Source organism: Melanerpes formicivorus, unplaced genomic scaffold, assembly GCF_026170545.1.
Source record: "Melanerpes formicivorus ecotype bairdi unplaced genomic scaffold, bMelFor1.0.p_v2 SCAF_2, whole genome shotgun sequence".
Classification (NCBI taxonomy): domain Eukaryota; kingdom Metazoa; phylum Chordata; class Aves; order Piciformes; family Picidae; genus Melanerpes; species Melanerpes formicivorus.
The window spans coordinates 2779982-2805098 of record NW_027142354.1 but is presented as its reverse complement, the minus strand read 5'-3'; the positions used below and the strand labels follow the sequence as shown (position 1 = coordinate 2805098).

The following is a 25117-nucleotide window of genomic DNA, read 5'->3' as shown; positions in this document are numbered from 1 at the left end:
GAGGAATAGAATAGAATAGAATAGAATAGAATAGAATAGAATAGAATAGAATAGAATAGAATAGAATAGAATAGATTAGAATAGAATAGACCAGGTTGGAAGAGACCTTCAAGATCATCACATCCAACCCATCAACCAATCCAACCCACCTAAACAACTAACCCATGGCACCAAGCACCCCATCAAGTCTCCTCCTGAGCACCTCCAATGATGGTGACTCCACCACCTCCCCAGGCAGCCCATTCCAATGGCCAATCACTCTCTCTCTGTAGAACTTCCTCCTAACATTCAGCCTAAACCTCCCCTGGCGCAGCCTGAGACTGTGTCCTCTTCTTCTGGTACTGGCTGCCTGGGAGAAGAGACCAGCCCCCATCTGGCTACAACCTCCCTTCAGGTAGTTGTAGAGAGCAATAAGGTCACCCCTGAGTCTCCTCTTCTCCAGGCTAAGCAACCCCAGCTCCCTCAGCCTCTCCTCATAGGGCTTGTGTTCCAAACCCCTCACCAACTTCATTGCCCTTCTCTGGACTCGTTCCAGCAAGTCAACCTCCTTCCTAAACTGAGAGCCCCAGAACTGGACACAGGACTCAAGGTGTGGCCTAACCAGTGCAGCGTACAGGGGCAGAATGACTTTGCAGATGGATTTATAGGGAGCAGGATTTATGGGTAGAAATCATCTCTTCCCTGTGTCCAGCTACTGGGTTGGACACTCAGGACACCAGAGGTGTAACTTCAGGGGCAGTAACAGGAGGCACCCAGCCTAAACTGCTGTAGGTGACCCTGGCTTGAGGCTACACAATGGATGAGCCCCTTCCAGCCTTATGATCTGTGTCTGTCTGAGATGGATTATCTGCTGTGGACAAGCCTGTTGGCATCAACACCAGAGCAATGTGCTTGGTAGACTGGGGGAGGTGGTTGAGGGCCTGTCCCTGGAGGTGTTTAAGAGCAGGCTGGATGAGGCTCTGGCCAGCCTGATCTAGTGTGGGGTGTCCCTGCCCATGGCAGGGGGGTTGGAACTAGATGATCCTTGTGGTCCCTTCCAACCCTGACTCATACTATGATACTATGATACTATTAGACCTCTATGAGCACAAATAGTAAGCCTAACAGCCAGGAATTTGACACTTCATGTTTGACTGGGGCTAATTTCCTAGAATGAAGTCAGGGATTGGGAAATCTGTTTAGGAAGCCTATCTTGAAGGGTCTGAGTTCAAGACCTGCTGCATCTAATACTACAGGCTGGGTCACCCAGCATTACACTTTCTGAAGAACTGGGGCAGGGGGCATAGGTTATTTTTTAAGTGTAGCTTATTCTTGACTTAGGTAGCACCTAAGTGGTGTAAGACAGACCCATGTGAATTGGAGTAACTTCCTGACACTGTTGCCATGGATTGAGTTGAACCTGCCTGTGTTATCCATACCATGCTGCAGTCATGCCAGCTTCAAAAAATTGGAAGTGATGAATGGAGAGAAGTATTTTAGAATCATAGAATCATAGAATTGTCAGGGTTGGAAGGGACCTCAAGGATTGTCAGCTTCCAACCCCCTTGCCATGGGCAGGGAACACCTCACACTACATCAGATTGCTCAGAGCCACATCCAGCCTAGCCTTAAAAACCTCCAGGGATGAAGCTTCCACCACCTCCCTGGGCAACCTGCTCCAGGGTCTCACCACCTTCATGGTGAAGAACTTCCTCCTCACATCCAATCTGAATCTACCCATTTCTAGTTTTGTTCCATTCCCCCTAGTCCTATCACTACTTGACTCCCTGAAAAGTCCCTTCCTGGCTTTCTTGTAACCTCCTTCAGATACTGGAAGGGCACAGTAAGGTCTCCTCAGAGCCTTCTCTTCTCCAGACTGAACAGCCCCAACTCCTTCAGTCTGTCCTCATAGGAGAGGTGCTCCAGCCCTCTGATCATCCTTGTGGCCCTTCTCTAGAAGGGGCTTGAAGTTCAAATTGCAGCATGGGAGACTTCCTGTTCCAGTTGCTGCTTTTGGGTTCCAAAGTTCTTGGATGTGGTCTCTTTCCTGCAGGCATAGCAGTGGAAAGAGTGGGAGTCAGGTAGCTGCTGGGTTTGGTTTTCTGTTTTATGCTGGCTTTTTCCCCCTGTGTATTTCACTGGGCTTCTTCTGCAAATAGGCTGAGCTAAGGTAATCATGCATTCTATTATGAGATTAATTAGATTGTTAGCTAAGGTAATTACACATTGTGCTTATGATGATATCTCATGTTATAGCAAACTCTTCTCTCTCTATCTCAGCCCTGAATTGTGTGTGTTACTCTTCCCCTCACTGCTGTGTTGAGGGAGCAGGTGGTTTAGCACTAAACCATTACACACAGCTCTGTGCATGGTGCCCCTTCCCCATCTGTTCCTTGTGCTTCCTTTCCTGGCTTTCCCTCTCTTGCTAAGGCTTCTGTCAGGTGGCATGGTATATCCCTTATAGGAGCTGTCTGCACCAAATCTGCATCCAAGGTGGTCAGCTGGCTGGCCAAGGGCCCTTCTCAGTGTCCAGTCTGCTTCCACTCACTCAGTGTCTGCTTGCCATCATTTCCCCACAGTGTGTGAAAAGCACAATTTGGTCAGTGTGATCTAGGCAGCCTCCTTGGCTCTGGCTGGTTTTGTAGTTAGCACCAGCTGGCCTTCAGCCACCAAAATCTGTGCTTGACAGGATGAGGTAGGAAATGACAGTTGCTTTCCCAGTGACCCCTGTGATAGCTGGGCTGGCAGAATGGTGGTAAAATCAGCAAGTGTCTGTCAGCATTACACCCTAGGTGTCACTATAGGTACATGTCTTAGAGAAAAACCAAGGCTCCAGAGCACTGTGTTTGCAAATGATGTGTCAGTGGTGGCAGTGGGTGTTGGGGCCTCAGTGTTCCTCCCATGATGGCAATAACCATTACTTCTTTGGAGGGTTGCTAGGTGTCCAGTCAATGTCTCCAAAATAGTCAAGCATACTTCTCACATGGGAGGGGGGTGGCAAGGCCTGGGATGGGACAGGGGGGAAACAAGCTGTAAAGGCTACAGATGACTTGTATGCTTCCACTATAAGGATGGCCACCATGAGCTTGCTGATGATTAGCTTCTAACATGGGGCAGAGGTGATAGGAAACTGATGTGACAAGCTTTCAGAAGACAGCAATTAACTGTATCTGTACAGGGACTCCAGGCTGGACACTGGGGATCTGCCGTTACAAAGCTGGTGGCTGCTCTAGGCCCAGGACCATGAAGATCCACATCCTCAGATTAGTGGCTTAGCACTCTCCCACATCAGAGATATTAGGATAGTTCTGAGAGAATGCTCTTGATATGTCCATAATGGTCAAGACACAGTAGGTCTATGACTTGTGGCAAGAGCTCCTGTCAATGGCTTGTACTTTTGATGTGTGAAAGAATGGCTCTTGCTGCTGTCGATGCTGGGGCTCCAGTTCCTAAGATAGTCCTGGGATAGCTGCAGTACAGAGGACAGAGAGCATTGTGGCATCACCTCATGTACCTAGAGTATGAAAGGATCTCCTGCTGCTTTTCTCTCCCTTCTTAGAATAGAATAGAATAGAATAGAATAGAATAGAATAGAATAGAATAGAATAGAATAGAATAGAATAGAATAGAATAGAATAGAGTAGAATAGACCAGACCAGGTTGGAAGAGATCTTCAAGACCATCACTTCCAACCTATCATCCAACATCACCTAATCAACTAAACCATGCAACCAAGCACCCTGTCAAGTCTCCTGCTGAACACCTCCAGCGATGGCGATTCCACCACCTCCTCGGGCAGCCCATTCCAATGGGCAATCACTCTCTCTGTGTAAAACTTCCTCCTGACCTCCAGCCTGAACTTCCCCTGGCACAGCCTGAGACTGTGTCCTCTTGTTCTGGTGCTGGCTGCCTGGGAGAAGAGACCAACCTCTGCCTGTTTACAACCCCCCTTCAGTTAGTTGTAGAGAGCAATAAGGTCACCCCTGAGAGGAGGCCAACATGTCAAGATCAGGACCTTGGAGAACTGCTTGAAAGAGTCCAATACAGAGCACCAAAAATGAAGGATGGAGTGGAACATCTTCCTTATGAGGAGAGGCAGAGGGAGCTGGGGTTCTTCAGCTTGGAGAGGAGAAGATTGAGAGGTGACCTCATTAACATTTATAAACATGTAAAGGGTGAGTGCCAAGAGGATGGAGCCAGGCTCTGCTGGGTGATGCCCAGTGACAGGACAAGGGACAGTGGGTGGAAGTTGAGGCATAGGAAGTTCCATGGAAACAGGAAGAATAAATTTTTCACTGTGAGGGTGACAGAACACTGGAACAGGCTGCCCAGGGGGGTTGTGGAGTCTCCCTCTCTAGAGATATTCAACACCCACCTGGATGCCTTCCTGTGTGATCTGCTCTAGGTGATCCTGCTCTGGCAGGGGGATTGGACTGGATAATCTTTCGAGGTCCCTTCCAGCCCCTAACATTCTGTGATTCTGGGAAGAAGAAAATGCTTCTATGTGATTCAGAAGAGGATCAAAGTGTTCAGTGGGAAAAAGAAGAAAGCTATCTTTTGCTGGACAATGTGCTGTTCACAGACACTGTGTAGTTTCAAAGACTATTTAAAAAATGTCAAACCAGGACACTCATTCTTAGATGACCGTGCCTCAGCATTCAGGTGTGTACATGCAGTCACCTACAGATCAGGCAGGACTCCAAGCCGGTCTGAATCTAGGCATTAATTCATTTGCCTACAGGTAGACATCTGGGGATACCTGAGGTACCCCAGAATGTGCTGCTGTAGCTTTGCAAAGGTACAGAGCTGAGAGGCCTGTGTCATCCCTGGATGAAATTAATCGCTAGCCCTGACTGCAAAAGCAGAGTTGTATAATGGGAGCAGCCAAATCCAGCACACATCCAGGTACTTTTCAGTATAGATCTAAATTGCAGAGCTACAGGCTGGGGTCAGAGTGGCTGGAGAGCAGCCAGGCAGAAAGGGACCTGGGGGGTACTGGTCAATGGTAGGCTGAACATGAGCCTGCAGTGTGCCCAGGCAGGGCCAATGGCATCCTGGCCTGCATCAAGAACAGTGTGGCCAGCAGGAGCAGGGAGGTCATTCTGCCCCTGTACACTGCACTGGTTAGGCCACACCTCAACTACTGTGTCCAGTTCTGGGCCCCTCAGTTTAGGAAGGAGGTTGACTTGCTGGAACGAGTCCAGAGAAGAGCAACAAAGTTGGTGAGGGGTTTGGAACACAAGCCCTATGAGGAGAGGCTGAGGGAGCTGGGGTTGCTCAGCCTGGAGAAGAGGAGACTCAGAGGTGACCTTATCACTCTCTACAACTACCTGAAGGGAGGTTGTAGACAGGCGGATGATGGTCTCTTCTCCCAGGCACCCAGTACCAGAACAAGAGGACACAGTCTCAGGCTGTGCCCGGGGAGGTTCAGGTTGGATGTTAGGAAGAATTTCTATACAGAGAGAGTGATTGCCCATTGGAATGGGCTGCCTGGGGAGGTGGTGGAGTCACCGTCATTGAAGGTGTTCAGGAGGAGACTTGATGGGGTGCTTGGTGCCATGGGTTAGCTGTTTGGGTGGGTTGGATTGGTTGATGGGTTGGATGCGATGATCTTGAAGGTCTCTTCCAACCTGGTTTGGTTTATTCTAATTCTAATCTTCATATGCAGCCAGATCCTATCCTGTCCTATACCAGACACTCCCTGACATCCCTCTTGTGCTCCCATTCTCAGCCTTGTCAGGCTGGGCATGTGATGCAGCACTGACCATTTGTGAATATCAATTCATCTGCATCTGCTGGAATAGAGCAACTGAGCTCTACTCTCTCACTTTTTTAAGCAGAGGGTTACAGCAAATAAGCAGAACCTTAGTTTTTGTCATTAGAAAACAAAAATGCTCCAAAAAGCTTTGGCTCATTGACATTTCCACGCTCCAGAAAGCCAAGTAGTACATTGCCTGTTCTATCAAGAAAATGAACTTCAGGTACAGTATAATTCAGCCATTAAACTGGCAGGAATTAGAAAAATAAGTGGCAGAGCTGCTTTAGAGGCAGACCTCTGTAAGGGCAACAAAGCTGGTGAGGGGTTTGGAGCACAAGCCCTGTGAGGAGAGGCTGAGGGAGCTGGGGTTGCTTAGCCTGGAGAAGAGAAGGCTCAGGGGAGACCTTAGTGCTCTCTGCAACTCCCGCAAGGGAGGCTGTAGCCAGGAAGGGGTTAGACTCTTCTCCCAGGCAACCAGCACCAGAACAAGAGGACAGAGTCTCAAGCTGCACCAGGGGAGGTTTAGGCTGGATGTTAGGAAGAAATTCTTCATAGAAAGAGTGATTTGCCATTGGAATGGGCTGCCCAGGGAGATGGTGGAGTCACCATCACTGGAGGTGTTTAGGAAGAGACTGGATAGGGTGCTTGGTGCCATGGTTTAGTTGATTAGGTGGTGCTGGATGATGGGTTTGACTTGATGATCTCGGGGGTCTCTTCCAACCTGGTCTATTCTATTCTATTCTACTCTACTCTACTCTACTCTACTCTACTCTACTCTACTCTACTCTACTCTACTCTACTCCACTCCACTCCACTCCACTCCACTCCATTCCATTCCATTCCATTCCATTCCATTCCATTCCATTCCATTCCATTCCATTCCATTCTATATTCTGTGGTCCTGCTCTGGCAGGGGGGTTGGACTTGATGATCTTTGAAGGTCCTTTCCAACCCCTAACATCCCATGATCCTAACATCCTATGATCATTCCATTCCATTCCATTCCATTCCATTCCATTCCATTCCATTCCATTCCATTCCATTCCATTCCATTCCATTCCATTCCATTCCATTCCATTCCATTCCATTCCACTCCATTCCATCCCAGTCAGTGAGAGGTCTTGGTACTAGTCCGACCCCCCCCGCTAGGTGATCCTGCTCTGGCAGGAGAGTTTGGACTAGATGATTTTTTGAGGTCCCTTCCAGCCCTTAACATTCTGTGATTTTGTGAAGCTTTTGAATTTTGCTCTTTAATTAATATGGCTTCTCAAAATGCTCAATTGTCAATCACCTCAGACAAAATGACAGACGGGTTAAGAAGATCATGGCACTGTGTGTTAGCAGGAAAAATGAAAAGGCTAATGGGAAGAACTGTGTGTCTAACATGCCTGATGAGCAGTGAAAATAACATGTGTACTGAGCTGGTTTAAAGCCAGAAATCTGCCATTGGAAAGCATTCAGTGTAAAGTAACTGCAAGGGGGCAGCTCATCAAGATAAGTGAAGGTCTATAGGAATATTCATCCCTGGAGCACCCAGGGAGTATCCTGGACAACCAAGATGGTGGGGCAACAAAGCTGGGGAAGGGTTTGGAGCACAAGCCCTATGAAGAGAGGCTGAGGGACCTGGGGTTGTTTAGCCTGGAGAAGAGGAGGCTCAGAGGAGACCTTATTGCTCTCTACAACTACCTGAAGGAAGGTTGTAGCCAGATGGGGGTTGTCCTCTTCTCCCAGGCAACTGGCACCAGAATAAGAGGACACAGTCTCAAACTGTGCCAGGGGAGGTTTAGGCTGGGTGTTAGGAAGAAGTTCTTCATAGAAAGAGTGATTGGCCATTGGAATGTGCTGCCCAGGGAGGTGGTGGAGTCACCATCACTGGAGGTGTTGTGGAAGAGACTGGATGGGGTGCTTGGTGCCATGGTTTAGTTGATTAGATGGTGATGGGTGATGGGTTGGACTTGATGATCTCGAAGTTCTTTTCCAACCTGGTTAACTCTATTCTATTCTATTCTATTCTATTCTATTCTATTCTATTCTATTCTATTCTATTCTATTCATCCTATCCTATCCTATCCTATCCTATCCTATCCTATCCTATCCTATCCTATCCTATCCTATCCTATCCTATCCTATCCTATCCTATCCTATCCTATCCTTCTGCTTAGCCAGAAATGCCCTTAAAAATAACTGTGTTGTTTTGTTTTAGTTTGGTTTTTCCCTACTAGCTTCAAATAACAATTTAAATGGGATTTGCTTGATTTTTAGGCTTGGGCATATTAACTTTTGACAGTGTTTTGGCAAATTATGTCTAACAAATGACGTTCCAACCCTGTTTGTGAAATAAACCTTCCTAATAAACAGAACCTAATAGTTAACATGATAAACAGTAGCATTCCTTTCACAGTATCACCAAGGATGGAAGAGGCCTCAAAGATCATCGAGTCCAACCTGTCACCACAGCCCAGACTCCCCTTGGGATACCTTAGCTCTGACACAGTTTGAACAGTGGGGCCAGCTGGGTGTTTAGGAGTGTTTCTGAAGGTGACTGTCACATGGCCATCCTGAGAAATGGAAGCTTACAGTGTGGGTTCTGGGTGTGCAGATTTGCCTTCCTACTGCCTGCCCAGGCCCAGGGCAGTGACATCCATGACACTGATGTGCTCTTGGGGCTGGCAGCTGTGCTTCTGAACCCAGCAGGGTGTGCCTGGTATGGTCATTTGCTGGTTGCCTCTTCAAAACAAGCTATTCAGAGATGCAATTAAAAATGCGTGATGTCAGTTGCAAGTGGGCAAACAAAGTCAGACTTGGTATAGGTAAAAGTGCTCTTTCTTCAGCTTACAGCACATCACATGAAACAGCAGGATGCATAACCCTCTATCCAGTTTCACAGGATCACAGCATGCTAGGGTTTGGAAGGAACCTCTGAAGATCATCAAGTCCAACCTCTCCTGCCAGAGCAGGACCATAGAATCTAGCACAGGTCACACAGGAACACATCCAGATGGGTCTTGAAAGTCTCCAGAGAAGGAGACTCCACAACCTCTCTGGGGAGCCTGTTCCAGCGCTCTGTGACCCGCACAGTGAAGAAGTTCCTCCTCATGTTGAGGTGGAACCTCCTATGCTGTAGTTTATATCCATTTACCCCTTGCCCTGCCATAGGGTGCAACAGAGCAGAGCCTGTCCCCTCCCTCTTGATACTCAGCCCTCAGATATTTATAAACATTTATTAAATCCCCTCTCAGTTTTCTCTTCTCCAGACTAAAAAGCCCCAGGGCTCTCAGTCTCTCCTCATAGGGCTCCAGTCCCTTAATCATCCTGGTTAGATCCCTGTCCTTCCTGAACTGGGGAGCCCAGAACTGGATGCAATATTCCAGGTGTGGTCTCACCAGGGCAGAGTGGAGGGGGAGGAAAACTTCCCTCAATCTCTAGACAGATCTCTTCAGGGTCTTCAGCCTCATGGTAACTGGGCGAGTAAGAAACAAGCTTTGGCAGGAGGTTCACTTCCATGCCTCTTTTCCACTCTGCAGTCACACTCTTATACAGAGGAAGACAACACTTGACAGCTGTGAATTAAACCTAGACTTGAGCTGTGTCAGTGTTCGAGGTGAGCAGAGCATCCCTGACAGGTGCTGTGGGGGTGGCGAAGCAGAGCGTGTCTGCTCTCTGACAGCCTAATATGAGGGCTCTGGCCAAGCAGCCCACCCCTGCCTCCTGCACTGGGGGTCTGTATGGGGGTGCAAAGTTAAGTCTGCCTCCAGCTGCTGGCCTGCTAAGGAGGTGAAGCTTCTAAGGAGAAAAGTATGCCTTGTAGCTCAGCTGAGAGCAGCCCCTGGTTGTCATGCTGCTGGTGGTAGTCCTGTGCCCCTGATGGTGCACGTATCTATGTGAAAGCATAATGCACCTCACCTGTCACTGCTGCAGCTGGCTCACCTTTTCCCTGCCATTCCAAGGACAGAAGTTTTGATCTCAGATTACCACAAAGTGCAGAGTGCTCTTGCAGAGAGACAGACTTGCTGAGGAATACAATGAGGGAGCAAATCAGGAAGGGAAATCAGCCCTCACCCTGGGTATACTCTGTCTCGCTGCTGGTGTTTCCCAGCCTGCTGCTCGCATTTGCTGTGGCTGTTGGTTAACTGCTTGGGGGATGCACATGCTAACCCATGTGCTGCTGCTGAAGTCAAACTAACCTACTGGATCCAAGGTAATAGTCCAAGAGGATAAGGTGGGGAAGTGGGGAAGAAGGAGGAAGCAGAAATGGAATCCAGACAAGACCTCTCATTTCTAACAATCAGCATTCAGACATCACTGTTTCTTACAACTCTGAAAGGAAAACTGCAAGTCAAGTTTTCAAGCAGCCTACAAAAGTAGCTCCAGATTTTACACAGGTGAAGATCCTGCCAGGTCTGCCACTGACTTGTGTGACTTTGGATGCAGTTCCCAAAGTTTTGTGGGTGTGCAATATGATACACAAACCTCTAAAATGAGGAGAAGAGAGCTCACCATGCTTCAGAACTTCTCAAAACTTTCTCCTCTTGAAACAACTCTCTTTTAGAAGATACCCAACTAGTGTAGGCAACCCTGTGACATATCCTTTCTACATTAAGTGGTGTCCTGCTGGTCAAGATGGCTGGAGATTTTGCATGGGCTGACTCATGTTGTATTCAACCCCAGTGAGGGACAGTGCTCAGCTCTTGCTGTCCTCTGCTGTGCTGTAACGTGCCATGCCAGTTGGATTAGGGTAGGGGATAGGGTAGCATGCAGTCAGTCCAGGCAGCTCTGCCCTTCTGGGGCTTTCTGGTACAGGTCTGAATGGAGCCATTGGTGTAGAGCAGGTTTATTATGTGTTGCCATGCCACAGGAAGAAGGGCAGTGACTACCTTGGGGACTATCCCTCACTGAAAGACAGCTGGGTCATGATACCTGCTTGGACTCCTCCCCTGATCTGTCACCTGTGTGCTTGTGCAGTGGGGTCAGGGGATGCAACTCTGTTTAATAATAATAGAATTAACCAGGTTGGAAGAGACCTTCAAGATCATCATGTCCAACCTATCATCCAGCACCACCTAATCAACTAAACCATGCAACCAAGCACCCCATCAAGTCTCCTCCTGAACACCTCCAGTGATGGTGACTCCACCACCTCCCTGGGCAGTCCATTCCAATGGGCAATCGCTCTCTCTGTGTAGAGTGGCCACTTAGTGTACAGTCCAGGGAAAACAGTGGTCCTGTCCTTCACACCTTTCACTTTTATTTTGTCTTAGAGATGCCCTGAGTCCCCTGAGTAAAGATGGAAGCAGAGCTACAGGCTGGGGTTGGAGTGGCTGGAGAGCTGCCAAACAGAGAGGGACCTGGGGGTGCTGATTGACAGCTGCCTAAACATGAGCCAGCAGTGTGCCCAGGTGGCCAAGAAGGCCAGTGGCATCCTGGTCTGCATTAAGAATAGTGTGGCCAGCAGGAGCAGGGAAGTCATTGTGTCCCTGTACTCTGCATTGGTTAGGCCACACCTTGAGTCCTGTGTCCAGTTCTGGGCCTCTCAGTTTAGGAAGGACATTGAGACACTTGAACGTGTCCAGAGAAGGGCAACAAGGCTGGGGAGAGGCCTTGAGTACAAGCCCTATGAGGAGAGGCTGAGGGAGCTGGGATTGTTTAGCCTGGAGAAGAGGAGGCTCAGGGGAGACTTCATTGCCCTCTACAACTGCCTGAAAGGTGGTTGCACCAGGGGAAGTTTAGGCTGGAGGTGAGGAGAAAGTTCTTCACTGAGAGAGTCGTTATCCATTGGAATGTGCTGCCCAGGGAGGTGGTGGAGTCACCATCCCTGGAGGTGTTCAAGAGGGGATTGGACGTGGCACTTGGTGCCATGGTCTAGTCCCGAGGTCTGTGGCGCCAGGTTGGACTCGATGATCTTTGAGCTCTCTTCCAACCTTGGTGATACTGTGACACTGTAATCTGGCTGGGGGCAGACCAGGGCTGGGGGCTCTAAGGGAGGTAGGCAGGAGCTGTCCCAAGTGCCCAGAGGAAAGGAAGACACAGCCTCTGCCAGTCACAAAGCTCCAGGTCCCAATCCTCTTCCTGGCCATTGGTTGTGCATGCATGGCAGGAAGGGGCACTGCCTCTTACCAATCTTAATTAAGATAACAGATAACCTGCTCTTTAGCAAGGAGCAAAACTGCTGTAGTGAAAAATGAAAGGATTATGATCCGTGACTTGTGTCAAGCATCAGACCGAGGCAGTAATGTTTAATTTTGCAGCCCCAGATTAATTCTTGTGAACTAATTGGATTAATTTTTTTTCCCCCTTCCTGCCTGCTTCAGGATGACTCTCCTGTCTTAATACAAAAATGTTCTCCTGAAATTGAAACAGTAAGACTCTTGGTGATTCTTTTGAATTCTCATGTTCAGGCTCAGCACTACAAGAGTGAGGAATTGCACTGGAATAGGGTTGACTTTCGTGGTCTCATTCTCCAATTTAAACACTCTCAAGCTGGAGGTGTTAGCCTAGCCTTGCAGAAGTGGAAATCATCTGTGTGGAACTTCCACAGAATCATAAAAGCATTTTGGTTGCAAAAGACCTTCAAGATCATCGAGTCCAACCATTACCCCTACTCTAGCAAGTCTGCCACTAAGCCATATCCCCAAGCACCACATCTACACAGCTTTTCAACACATCCAGGGATGGTGACTCAACAACCTCCCTGGGCAGCCTGCTCCAATGCCTCACAACCCTTGCAGTGATTTTTTTCCCCCCTGTAATGTCCAGCCTACACCTCCCCCAGTGCAGCTTGACATTATTTCCTCTTGTTCTGTCACTAGAATAGAATAGAATAAACCAGGTTGGAAGAGACCTTCAAGATCATCACGTCCAACCCATCAACCAATCCAACCCACCTAATCAACTAACCCATGGCACCAAGCACCCCATCAAGTCTCCTCCTGAACACCTCCAGTGATGGTGACTCCACCACCTCCCCAGGCAGCCCATTCCAATGGGCAATCACTCTCTCTGTGTAAAACTTCCTCCTAACCTCCAGCCTAAACCTCCCCTGGCACAGCCTGAGACTGTGTCCTCTTGTTCTGGTGCTGGTTGCCTGGGAGAAGAGACCAACCTCTGCCTGGCTACAACCTCCCTTCTGGTAGTTGTAGAGAGCAATAAGGTCACCCCTGAGTCTCCTCTTCTCCAGGCTAAGCAACCCCTTCTGTAGAGTGCTTTGGAGAAAAATCAATTTGTATTGCAAAAATCACTGGAAGGTCACTCTGCTTGTTGCAGGTAGTTCAGGCATGCACTTGGGGTTTTGTCTTTTGCATTCATTTAAGATTAATACCCAGGAGCTGAATCACTTCAAATCATAGAATCATAGAATTGTTAGGGTTGGAAGGGACCTCAAAGATCATCTAGTTCCCCCCCTGCCATGGGCAGGGACACCTCACACTAAAAAAAAAAAAAAAACCTTTATTAGAATAAACCAAACCAGGTTGGAAGAGACCTTCAAGATCATCATGTCCAACCCATCAACCAATCCAACCCACCCAAACAGCTAACCCATGGCACCAAGCACCCCATCAAGTCTCCTTCTGAACACCTTCAATGACGGCAACTCCACCACCTCCCCGGGCAACCCATTCCAATGGGCAATCACTCTTTCTGTATAGAACTTCTTCCTAATATCTAACCTGAACCTCCCCTGGTGCAGCCTGAGACTGTGTCCTCTTGTTCTGGTACTGGGTGCCTGGGAGAAGAGACCATCATCAGCCTGTCTACAACCTCCTTTCAGGTAGTTGTAGAGAGTGATAAGGTCACCCCCGAGTCTCCTCTTATCCAGGCTAAGCAGCCCCAGCTCCCTCAGCCTCTCCTCATAGGGCTTGTGTTCCAAACCCCTCACCAACTTTGTTGCTCTTCTCTGGACATGCTCCAGCAAGTCAACCTCCTTCCTAAACTGAGGGGCCCAGAACTGGACACAGTACTCGAGGTGTGGCCTAACCAGCGCAGTGTACAGGGGCAGAATGACCTCCCTGCTCCTGCTGGCCACACTGTTCTTGATGCAGGCCAGGATGCCATTGGCCCTCTTGGCTGCCTGGGCACACTGCAGGCTCATGTTAAGCCTACCATCAACCAGCACCCCCAGGTCCCTCTCTGCCTGGCTGCTCTCCAGCCACTCTGACCCCAGCCTGTAGCACTGCATGGGGTTGTTGTGGCCAATGTGCAGAACCCAGCACTTGGATGTGTTAAATCTCATGCCCTTGGATTCAGGTTGCTCAGAGCCACATCCAGCCTGGCCTTAAAAACCTCCAGGGATGAGGCTTCCACCACCTCCCTGGGCAGCGTGCTCCAGGGTCTCACCACCCTCATGGTGAAGAACTCCCTAACATCCACTTGATGATCTTGAAGGTCTTTTCCAACCTGGTTAATTCTATCCTATCCTATCCTATCCTATCCTATCCTATCCTATCCTATCCTATCCTATCCTATCCTATCCTATCCTATCCTATCCTATCCTATTCTATCCTATCCTATCCTATCCTATCCTATCCTATCCTACCCACTTCTAATTTTTTTTACATTCCTCCTAGTCCTATCACTCCCTGACACCCTAAAAAGTCCCTCTCCAGCTTTCTTGTAGCCCCCTTCAGATAGTGGAGGGCTACAATAAAGTCTCCTCAGAGCCTTCTCTTCTCCAGACTGAACAGCCTGAACATTCTCAGTCTGTCCTCATAGGAGAGGAGCTCCAGCCCTCTAATCATCCTTGTGGCCCTTTTCTGGATGCCTTCCACCACCTCCAGATCCTTCCTGTAATAGGGGCTCCAGAACAGGATGCAGTGCTCCAGAACTGGATGCAGCGCTCCAGAACTGGACGCAGTGCTCCAGAACTGGACGCAGTACTCCAGGTGGGGTCTCACCAGAGTGGAGTAGAGGGGGAGAATCATCTCCCTTGAACTGCTGGAAATGGAAACATATGCAAAACAGCACTTTACAAAGGAACAGGAATTTTGTCATCCCTCTTCCCAGAAGTTATGTTTTGTTTCTCAATCAAGGAAACATTTTGCAAAGGGTGGTTGAAAGGAAACAGTGTTTTATGCCTCACCTCATAGAAACGTGTCCATTTGCAGTCATGTGGCATAGGAAATGAGCAGTGGAGACGGAGTGGTTTAGAAGATTTGAGTGCCCCAATGACACGAAATCTGGCATCAAACAGAAATGAGGGTGGGAATTTGTCATGCAGGAAATTAAACCATGAGAACTTCAGAGAGCTGATCTGTATGCTAATGTATTTTATGAATGCAGCCCAAGCAACTGTAGGGGGCAAAATACTGTGGGGAGGCGGGGGGAAGGGGAAATGAGAGGAGTGGAGTGGTGCAGGGAGGACATTTCCAACACTGCTTATTGCACCTGGGAATCATACCAGCTGTGGCTTTAGTTTCTACTAATGGAAGCCCAGTGGGAGAGGAGGAGAAGAGAGAGAACTGTTAGACATCTTAAAACATCAGAAGTCATGAGGAGACATCATGGTGGTACATTATGCAGCGTGGTGCCATGGTTTAGTAGTCATGAGGTCTTGAGGGACAGGTTGGACTTAATGATCTTTGAGGTCTTTTCCAACCTTATTGATTCTGTGATTCTGTGTGATTCTGTGATCTTTCACTTGGAAGAATCTGGATGCATGTTAGAAATTCTGTTCTGGTTTTTTGTTTGTTTGCTTGGTTTAGTTTCTTACTTCCTGGTACTTGCAGAGGACAGAATCTCCTTGTTGTACAGAGCAATAAAAAGTGACCAACATGGAAAACTGGACAGTTCAGATATATGGCAGTGAAATCTGCATAGTAGCAGTCTTCTGTGTAAACTTGATGGAACAGGGACTTTGGAAAGTTCAGTCCTCTCATCCATCTCCATTAAGAAAGATCAACAAAATTAACCCCATTTGCTGCAAACAGCTTGCTGGGGAACATCCAGCTTTAAAAGGCTGTGGATGAGCCAAATCTAACTACCCTCAGGCCTTTTATGTGTTTTTGCTGTGTCTGGGATGTACTATGCACTACAGAGACTTAGCTCACCCTGGAAGATGATGTGACCTATGTGGGAAAGATGGAGGAAAAGGACAGATGATGCTGATACTGACAGGTACTGGCAGGCCACAATGAGGTCTCTTCAGGACCTTCTCTTCTCCAGACTGAACAACCCCAACTCTCTCAGTCTGACTCCATAGGAGATGAGCTCCAGCCCTCTGATCATCCTTGTGGCCCTTCTCTGGACATGTTCCAGCATGTCCAGATCCTTCCTGTAATAGGGGCTCCAGAACTGGCCACAGTACTCTAGGTGGGGTCTCACAAGAGCAGTGTTGAGGGGAAGAATCACCTCTCTCAACCTGCTGGCTACAGTTCTTCTGATGCAGCCCAGGATGTGATTGGCTTTCTGGGCTGCAGGTGCACACTGACAGCTCCCACATTGAGCTTCCCATCCACCAGCACTCCTAAGGCCTTTTCTTGAGGGCTGCTCTCAAGACAGTCACTGCCCTGCCTATATTGGTGCCTGGAATTGGCCTGACCCAGATGCATGACACTGCACTTGGTCTTGTTGGACCTCATGAGTTTGTCATGTGCCCACCTCTCTAGCCTGTCCAGGTCCCTCTGGATGGATCCCTTCCTTCCACACAGCTTGGTGTTGTCAGCAAACCTGCTGAGGGTGCACTCAATGCCACTGTCCATGTCACCAACAAAGATATTAAACAAGACTGCTCCCAGTACTGATCCCTGAGGGACTCCACTTGGCACTGGCCTCCACTTGGACATGGACCCATTGACAGCCGCCCTTTGGGTGCAGCCATCAAGCCAGTTCTGTATCCACTGAATGGTCCATCCATCAAATCCATACTGTACCAGCTTGGAGACCAGGATGTGTGCAGGACAATGTCAAAGGCTTTGCTCAGGTCCAGGTAAATGATGTCAGTTGTTTAGCCTTCGTCTATTAATGTTGTGAGCTTGTCATAGGAGGCCACCATGTTTATCAGGCAGAATTTGCCCTTGGTGAAGCCATGCTGATTGTGCCCAATCACCTCTTTGTTATTCTTCTGCCTCAGCAGTGCCTCCAGGAGGATTTCATATAAACATAAGGAAAACCTTTCTTCACTGTGAGGGTGACAGAACACTGGAACAGGCTGCCCAGAGAGGTTGTAGAGTCTCCTTCTCTGGAAGTATTCAAAACCTGCCTGGATGCATTCCTCTGTAACCCTCTCTAGGTGATCCTGGTCTGACAGGGGGGTTGGAGTAGATGATCTTTCGAGGTGCTTTCCAACCTTTAATATTCTGTGATTCTGTTAAATCTGAGGATGAAAGATGTTTTAAAGAGGCTAAGGAAGATGGATGGATGGAAGGATGGGTGAACAGATGGATAGATAGATGGATGGATACATCATTCAGAGCTTATGTGTACGGCTGGAGGCCAGGCAGATCCCCTCTTGCCACTATGAAGATTACTATGAAGATTTTGCATTATCACAGTATCACAGTATAACTTAGGTTGGAAAGGACCTCGAGTCCAACCTATCAACACAGACCCCATGCCTAGACCATGGCACCAAGTACCACGTCCAATCTCCCCTTGAACGCCTCCAGGGTCGATGACTCAACCACCTCCCTGGGCAACCCGTTCCAATGACGAACGACTCGCTCGGTGAAGAACTTCCTCCTCACCTCGAGTCTAAACCTCCCCTGGTGCAGCTTGAGACTGTGTCCTCTTGTTCTGGTGCTGGGTGCCTGGGAGAAGAGACCAACCCCTTCCTGGCTACAACCACCTTTCAGGTAGTTGTAGAGGGCAATGAGGTCACCCCTGAGCCTCCTCTTCTCCAGGCTAAACAATCCCAGCTCCCTCAGCCTCTCCTCATAGGGCTTGTGTTCAAGGCCTCTCCCCAGCCTTGTTGCCCTTCTCTGGACACATTCAAGTGTTTCGATGTCCTTCTTAAACTGAGGGGCCCAGAACTGGACACAGGACTCAAGGTGCGGCCTAACCAAAGCAGAGTACAGGGGCACTATGACCTCCCTGCTCCTGCTGGCCACACTATTCCTAATGCAGGCCAGGATGCTATTGGCCCTCCTGGCCCCCTGGGCACACTGCTGGCTCATATTCAGGTGGCTGTCGATCAGCACCCCCAGGTCCCTCTCTGTTTGGGAGCTCTCTAGCCACTCCGACCCCATTGAAGAGGGTGGTGCTGCTGGGCCTGATCAAGGATAGGTATGAAGGAGGAGTTGCCATGGACAAAAAGTCAGAGTTCAGGAAATGTTTCAAATTCCTCTATAAAATCAGCAAACACTTAGCAAAGAAAAGAGAATAAATAATGAAATTGCCAACCAATGGTGCCAGCCCAGGGAAAGTTTCTGTTTCCATGAGGTGACAGGTAATTTCTGATGAAGTTAAATTGTTTTAAGTAACCAATCCTTCAGACCTTGGGGAGAATGTACAGGACATCTTCATCAGTCTGGTGGCATTTGTTGGGAAACATAGCTCTGTGTTTAGCTAATGACTTAATTAGGGAAGCGGTAGTCAGCTGGCAGTGAATGGTGAGTCTTTATTTAACAGGGAAGCATGGAAATTACCATCCATCTGGGTTGGTTTTTTTCCTGTTAATTACCTCTGAATATTAAAACTGAACACAGTCTTCAACTTGATTGGTAGTTTGAGTGGAAATTGGGGAGATCAGCTAAGAAAGATATTAGTAAAAAATGAAGATGCAGCTCTTGTGCCTTGCAGCTATTGAAGCTGCCTCTGAAACGTTTCTACCTACCTACAGCAGCTGTGGAGGTCATGTTCACTGTTTCTGGTCCTTCAGGCATACTTTTGTCTTTAGACAAGCATCAGTATAGGTGGCAGCTACTTTTGCATGAGAAATGTGACTGCTCACTGCATGCCAACAGCAAAACCTAGCTGTGGGGATGGTTCCATTCTGAGGACTGTTGTTTGTAGGGGTTGGATTAACTGGCCTCCAGAGATAACCCCCAGTACAGTCATAGAATGGTCCAGGCTGGAAGGGTCCTCCAAAAGTCATCCAGTCAGATCTCCCTGCAGTCAGCAGGGACATCCCCAACTAGATCAGGCTGCCCAGGGCCTCATCGAGCCTCACCTTGAATATACCCATGGAAGGGGCCTCAACCACCTCCCTGGGCAACCTGTTTCAGTGTTCCACCACCCTCATAGTGAAGAACTTCTTCCTGATATCCAATCTAAATCTGCCCTTCTCTAGTTTGAAGCCACTGCCCCTCATCCTGTCACTGCAGGCCCTTGTAAACAGTCTCTCCATTCTTCCTGTAGACCTCCTTCAGGTACTGGAAGGCTGCTATTAGGTCTCTCCAGAGCCTCCTCTTCTCCAGGCTGAACAGCCCCAGCTCCCTCAGCCTGTCCTCATAGCAGAGGTGCTCCAACCCCCTGATCATTTTTGTGGCACTCCTCTGGACCCTTTCCATCAGGTCTATGTCCTTCCCATATTGAGGGCTCCAGACTTGTACACAGTACTGCAGATGAGGTCTCACCAGAGCAAAGTGGCACAATCACCTCTCTGGATCTGCTGGCAACACATCCTTTGATGCAGCCCAGGATGTGATTTGCCTTCTGGGCTGCAAGCTCACACTGCCTGCTCATGTCCAGCTTCTTGTCCATCAGCACCCTCAAATCCTTATTGATTATGCTGATGTGCCCTTAGGAGCAGCAGTCAGAGCTGGCAGCCTCACTCATTTCGTTGCTTTTTTCCCTTTCAAATACCTTTCACCAGCATTGTCTCTCCCACTTTCTCCTTTCTCATAATGGAGACCCCCATGCAGCTCCAAAGAAGCTGTCTGGGGTGTAGCTTCTGCCTCCTTTTAGCTGATTGCCTCAGGGTGATTCACACTGTCTGCTGGGGTAGTTTTTCTCATTTCCATTTCCCTTCCTGATCATTACTGTAGCAGGACAACCCTGTAGTAGAGCATCAAACTGTCCATCGGGCACCAAAACCTACTCTCTTCTAGCAACAGCTTCCTGTGTGTCCTGTCCTCTCCGCAGCAGTCATCTTGTTTGGGGAAATCTTGCACAATCCTTCTTGTGTATTAATAATTTGTATTGAGTTTGCTGAAAGAATAAATTCAGTTACTCTGCAGCAGTTCTTGAAATACCACTTTTGATTTTAACTCCTAGCTATTTTTTTCTTTTCAATAGCAGATGTACTCTGGGAAGCTGCTGTGGAAGGGTTATAGATAGACAGAGTCAGGCCACCTGTAGTCTTCAGTTTTAATCTTCCCCAGCTTTAATCAGCAGTTTCCACTTCCAACAAGATGCTAAAAGGAAAAACCATAATGAAACACATTGGCCAAAACAACCCCATGCAGTGCTACAGGCTGGGGTCAGAGTGGCTGGAGAACGGCCAGGCAGAGAGGGACCTATGAGGAGAGGCTGAGGGAGCTGGGGTTGCTTAGCCTGGAGAAGAGGAGGCTCAGGGCAGACCTTATTGCTCTCTACAACTACCTGAAGGGAGGTTGTAGCCAGGTGGGGGTTGGTCTCTTCTCCCAGGCAACTGGCACCAGAACCAGAGGAGACAGTCTCAAGCTGCACCAGGGGAGGTTTAGGCTGGATGTTAGGAAGAGATTCTTCATAGAAAGAGTGATGGCCATTGGAATGTGCTGCCCAGGGAGGTGGTGGAGTCAACATCTCTGGAGGAGTTTGGGAAGAGACTGGATGGGGTGCTTGGTGCCATGGTTTAGTTGATTAGATGGTGTTGGATGACAGGTTGGACTCGATGATCTCAAAGGTGTTTTCCAACCTGGTTAACCTATTCTATTCTATTCTATTCTATTCTATTCTATTCTATTCTATTCTATTCTATTCTATTCTATTCTATTCTATTCTATTCTATTCCATTCCATTCCATTCCATTCCATTCCATTCCATTCCATTCCATTCCATTCCATTATCCTATCCTATCCTATCCTATCTCTGGGCTTCTTCACTAGAAGGTATTTTCAGTGGCTGAGATTATTTCCCCCTTTATTTTTTAGGCATTTATGTTAGGTAGTAAGGAACCTAAAGACAGTTGGAGGAGGCACCTGTGACAATAGTTTCAGCAAGGCAGCTGGAGATCACTGAATCACAGAATGTTAGAGGTTGGAAGGGACCCCAAATGATCATCTATTCCAACCCCTCTGCCAGAGCAGCATCACCTAGACCAGATCACACAGGAATGTATTGAGGTGGGTCTTGGATATCTGCAGATAAAGCTTTTAGACATAGACATGGAAAACTTGGGAGTCCTTAAAGCACAATTCCACTGCACATGGGGAAGAGGTAGGTCACACTTTTGTCACCTTCAGACTAGATTTACATTCAGCAGGCACTGCAGGCATTGCACCTTTCCAACTGAACACTTTCTCTCAGAAATAAGGATGCAATTTCTCAGCTCCATCTGGAGTTTATTACTCACGTGTTACTTACACTTCCTTGATTCTTGATAAGAAAAATGATGATTATCTTCTAAATTTTCAAAACATTTTTCAGAGATGGCTTCCAGTGCTGTTAGGACACTTTTGCTACCTCTAATGTTTGTTTTGATGGATTTGGAGCTGCCACGCTACAGCTCCCTGTTATTCCGTGTCAGGTTGATGTATGTGGTGTTCTCTAAATGGTAGATCAGGACAATTCAAAAAGGATTTTGTCCTGGAAAAAAAATGGAGGGGGAAGAAAATTATAGAGCAATTAGTGAGTAAGCAATATTTAAGTGGTTCTTTGGAGTTGTTAATGGACAATAGGCTCAAAGTGAGGAGAAAGTTCACCACAGAGAGAATTGTTAGCCATTGGAATGGACTGCCCAGGGAGGTGGTGGAGTCACTGTCCCTGGAGGTGTTCAAAAAGGGATTGGAGATGGCACTTGAAGCCATGGTTTAGTAGTCATGAGGTCATGGGTGAGATCACTGAGTCCAACCTATCATCCAACAGCATCTAATCAACTAAACCATGGCACCAAGCACCCCATCCAGTCTCTTCCTAAACACCTCCAGTGATGGTGACTCCACCATCACTGGTTGGACTTGATGATCTTTGAGGTCTTTTCCAACCTTATTGATTCTATCATTCTATGACTACCAGATTCTCAGGTTTGATGTTGCTCCTTCCTAGCATGATTTCCACAATAGCTGAACTGGAGCATTTTAACTTTCCTAAGAACAAAAGATAGGATACAAAGGACTCTGCCTCTCACTCAAGAGAAGTAGCTCCATGAAGGACTCTTACAACAAGAGAACTGTTATATAACTGGAACAGGCTGCCCAGGGGGGCGTTGTGGAGTCTCCCTCTCTGGAGACATTCAAACCCTGCCTGGATGCATTCCTGTGTGATCTGGTCTAGGTAATCCTGCTCTGGCAGGGGGGTTGGACTGGATGATCTTTCATGGTCCCTTCCAGCTCCTAACATTCTGTGATTATGGAATAACCTGATTATAGGTTAAGCTGACAAAGACATTGTGCATGACAAGATGACTGTGTTCAGTTTTAGGCCCCTCACTACAAGGACATTTAGTTGCTGGAGTAGGTCCAGGGAAGGGCAGTGAAGCTGGTGAAGGGTCTGGAGAACAGCTTTGAGCTGCTGAGGGAAATGGGGTTGTTTATTCTGAAGAAGGGGAGGCTGAGGGGAGACCTCATTGCTCTCTAGAACTACCTGAAAGGAGGTTGTAGTGCAGGGGGTGCAGCTCTTTGCTACTAAGTATCAAGTGGCTGAAGGAGACGAAATGGCCTCAGATTGCACCAGGGAAGGTTTAGGTTGGATATTAGAAAAAGTTTCTTTACTGAAAGAGTGATCAGGCGTTGAACAGGCTGCCCAGGGAGGTGGTGGAGGCAAGGTTCCTGGTGGTGTTCACAAAATGTGAAGACATGACACTTGGGGACATGGTTTAATGGTCTTGGTTTAACGGTGTTGGGTCAGAAGTTGGACTTGCTGATCGTAGAGGTCTTTTCCAGCTGAAACTGTGATTCTATGATGATAAGGCAGACATGCAGACTGACATTTAAAAGAATATTTCCCCCATTTCCTCCCCCCACCCTGTGTTAGAGGTTTAAGAACCGCAGAGGTTCTTCAGTTGTCCAGAAGTACCAGAGAGTACAAGGGGGTGGACACAGGAAAGTGCAATCTTTGTTATTTCATTTGAAGCAGCATGCGGTAGTCGTGGCCGAGTGGTTAAGGCGATGGACTAGAAATCCATTGGGGTCACCCCGCGCAGGTTCGAATCCTGCCGACTACGGTAGTTTCTTTATGGGCCGCTCAGCATAGGAAGGATGTTCAATTGCTTGCAATGTGTCCAGAGGAGGGCAGCAAAGCTGGGGAGGGGGTTGGAACACAAGTCCTATGAGGAGAGGCTGAGGGAGCTGGGGTTGCTTAGCCTGGAGAAGAGGAGGCTCAGAGGAGATCTTATTGCTATCTACAACTACCTCAAGGGAGGCTGTAGCCAGGTGGGGGTTGGTCTCTTCTCCCAGGCAGTCAGCACCAGAACAAGAGGACACAGTCTGAAGCTGTGCCAGGGGAGGTTTAGGCTGGACGTTAGGAAGAAGTTCTTTGTAGAAAGAGAGATTGGCCATTGCAATGTGCTGCCCGGGGAGGTGGTGGAGTCACCATGCCTGGAGGTGTTTAAGAGGAGACTGGCTGGGGTGCTTGGTGCCATGGTTTAGTTGATTAGATGCTGTAGGATGATAGGTTGGACTCAGTGATCTCAGGGGTCTCTTCCAACCTGGTTAAGTCTATTCTATTCTATGCTATGCTATGCTCTGCTCTGCTATGCTATGCTATGCTATGCTATTCTATTCTAATTACTGTCTATTCTGACCCTTTTTCTCTCACTCTCTGCTCCCAAACTTCATAGCTTCATAGTTTCATAGTTTCATTCAGGGTTGGAAGGGACCACAAGGATCATCTAGTTCCAACCCCCCTGCCATGGGCAGGGACACCCCACACTACATCAGGCTGGACAGAGCCTCATCCAGCCTGCTCTTAAACACCCCCAGGGACGGGGCTTCGACCACCTCCCTGGACAACGCATTCCAGGGTCTCACCACTCTCATGGTGAAGAACCTCCTCCTCACATCTAGCCTGAATCTCCCCACCTCCAGCTTCATTCCATTCCCCCTAGTCCTAGCACTACCTGAGATCCTGACAAGTCCTTCCCCAGCCTTCCTGTAGGCCCCCTTCAGATACTGGAAGGCGACAATTAGGTCACCTCGGAGCCTTCTCTTCTGCAGACTGAACAGCCCCAACTCCTTCAGTCTGTCCTCATAGGAGAGGTGCTCCAGCCCTCTGATCATCCTTGTGACCCTTCTCTGGACACATTCCAGCACCTCCACATCCCTCTTGTAATAGGGGCTCCAGAACTGGACACAGTACTCCAGGTGGGGTCTCACCAGGGCTGAGCAGAGGGGGAGGATCACCTCCCTCGACCTGCTAGCCACACTTCTCCTGATGCAGCCCAGGATCTGATTGGCTTTGCGGGCTGCAAGTGCACACTGAGAGCTCCTGTTGAGCTTTTTGTCCACCAGCACTTAATGTCTTTTATCTCGTTTGGTATTTCAGGGGAGGTTATCAGCCTTCAGCTAATTTTTGCTGCACAGTTCTGGCCTAGGTTGGGGGGTGGGGATGGAGGGAGGTGTGGGTGGTGGAGGAGGGAGGCGTGGGTGGGGAAGGAGGGAGGCATGGGTAGGGAAGCAGGGCAGTGTGGATGGGGAAGCAGGGAGGTGTGGGTGGGGAAGGAGGGAGGCATGGGTGGGGAAGGAGGGAGGCATGGGTAGGGAAGCAGGGCAGCATGGATGGGGGAGCAGGGAGGTGTGGGTGGGGAAGGAGGGAGGCTTGGGTGGGGAAGCAGGGCAGCATGGATGGGGAAGCAGGGAGGTGTGGGTGGGGAAGGAGGGAGGCATGGGTGGGGAAGGAGGGAGGCGTGGGTGGGGAACCAGGGCAGCATGGATGGGGGAGCAGGGAGGTGTGGGTGGGGAAGGAGGGAGGCTTGGGTGGGAGCACTGAGGCCTGGGTTTTGGCCTGGTTGGGGGGAAGGTTTTGGAACCTAGTGAGGTTTTGGGAAAGCCCAGGTGGAGAACTGGGCTGAGACTGAATATGAATTTGTGTATTTTGCATATATATGTGAAAACAATTTTCATTTAAATTGCTGATTGTGTGGAGTGTTTTCATTTTACTCCTTTGGAGAGGATGCATAAACCAGCTTTCTTTCTGCTCAAACCAAGCCCCCCTGATATACAAACAGAAAATAATTTGGTTTTAGGTGGTGTTTCTGAATTTCTGTACATTGGTGGCCTGCTGCAAAGACAGCTAGCTGTTCAAGTCTGCAGTGTAAGGTCCGTGGTGTTGTGCACCACGAGGTCTGGGTGAAGCGTGGCACAAGTGAATAAT

The 25117-nt window shown here is 48.5% G+C and overlaps 1 non-coding gene across 1 annotated transcript; it reads left to right on the top strand.

Annotated features, from left to right (window-relative positions):
* The first annotated feature begins 22888 nt into the window (after positions 1-22888).
* TRNAS-AGA (transfer RNA serine (anticodon AGA)) lies at positions 22889-22970 on the top strand. Its single transcript has one exon. It is a non-coding gene; the product is annotated as a tRNA-Ser (tRNA).
* The last annotated feature ends 2147 nt before the right edge of the window (positions 22971-25117 follow it).